The sequence below is a fragment of the Eurytemora carolleeae genome, unplaced genomic scaffold (assembly GCF_000591075.1).
Source record: "Eurytemora carolleeae unplaced genomic scaffold, Eaff_2.0 scaffold1327, whole genome shotgun sequence".
In the NCBI taxonomy this organism is placed as follows: domain Eukaryota; kingdom Metazoa; phylum Arthropoda; class Copepoda; order Calanoida; family Temoridae; genus Eurytemora; species Eurytemora carolleeae.
This window is the reverse complement of record NW_019397287.1, coordinates 47,702-48,905: the sequence shown is the minus strand read 5'-3', so window position 1 is coordinate 48,905 and position 1,204 is coordinate 47,702. Positions and strand designations below refer to the sequence as shown.

At 30.9% G+C, this 1,204-nt stretch overlaps 1 protein-coding gene across 1 annotated transcript in view; it reads left to right on the top strand.

The window, feature by feature from the left end:
* Window positions 1-1,204, top strand: part of LOC111713283 (uncharacterized) — a 17,081-nt gene that overhangs the window by 4,394 nt on the left and 11,483 nt on the right. The gene's annotated exons all lie outside the window — the stretch shown is intronic.

The window sequence follows — 1,204 nt, the reverse complement described above, 5'->3', positions numbered from 1 at the left end:
AACTTTTTACTTACATTGATGGTTCCATGTAACTTTTAACTTTTTGCTTACAATGATGGTTCCATGTAACTTTTAACTTTTTACTTACATTGATGGTTCCATGTAACTTTTAACTTTTTGCTTACAATGATGGTTCCATGTAACTTTTAACTTTTTACTTACATTGATGGTTCCATGTAACTTTTAACTTTTTGCTTACATTGATGGTTCCATGTAACTTTAAACTTTTTATTTTCTTTTAAAACTCACTAGAAAACCTATAAAGATGAAGGACCATATTAATATTTTCTAAACCAAATTAAAATCAATATCTCGCAAAATAAAAACTTTAATTTAAGCGAGTTTGATCTCAGCGACAAGAATAATTCTACAAGGCTGGTATGGAAGAAAAGAGGTAAACATCACATTTTCAAATTCAATAAAGTAGCTCCTAAAAAGTACGAACTAATAAAGTTACTGATTTAAAAGTTATTGTTATTGTTATTGTTATCGTTGTACTAAAACATTTCTGAAAATATTCAGGCCACATGCTAAAACCATAAATAAGTCACAAATTCCAAAACGGGAAGTGACATTTTATGACAAAAAGAAATACGGAAGGGGACAATGAGCCCATTATAGTCTGCGTTACCACTCTAATTAAGGATGTCCAGTTCCTGAAGATCCACCGTTTGGAAGGTGGAACTGTCTGAAAAACATTAAACAAGGTTTAAACATTTTTTTCTTTTTTTATTTTATAAACGCAATTTCAAATGACCTTCCACCAAGGAGTATGAAATAGAAGGGAGATACAACTGACGCGGCCCACCCTACCGTATGATTATGCAAGGTTTGCATACCGGTACTCATTTTGTATAAGAAATATTCAGAATAGGTTATTGTATACGCCGTAATTGTACATCAGACAAATATTTCTTGTTCAAATAAAGTACCGTCTTGCAAAGCATGTATAATCATATGGTATAGGGCGGGCCGCGACAGTTATATCTCCCTTCTATTTTATACTCCTTGCCTACTACGGAAAAAGCGAAATGTTTGATATTTGGATTTCAAAATTTGAATTGTAAAGTGTTTAACAATTAAAAGAAATTCTTTAGATAAATAAGGAAAAGAGATTCTGTAGATAAATAAGGAAAAGAGATTCTGTAGATAAATAAGGAAAAGAGATTCTGTAGATAAATAAGAAAAAGAGATTCTGTAGATA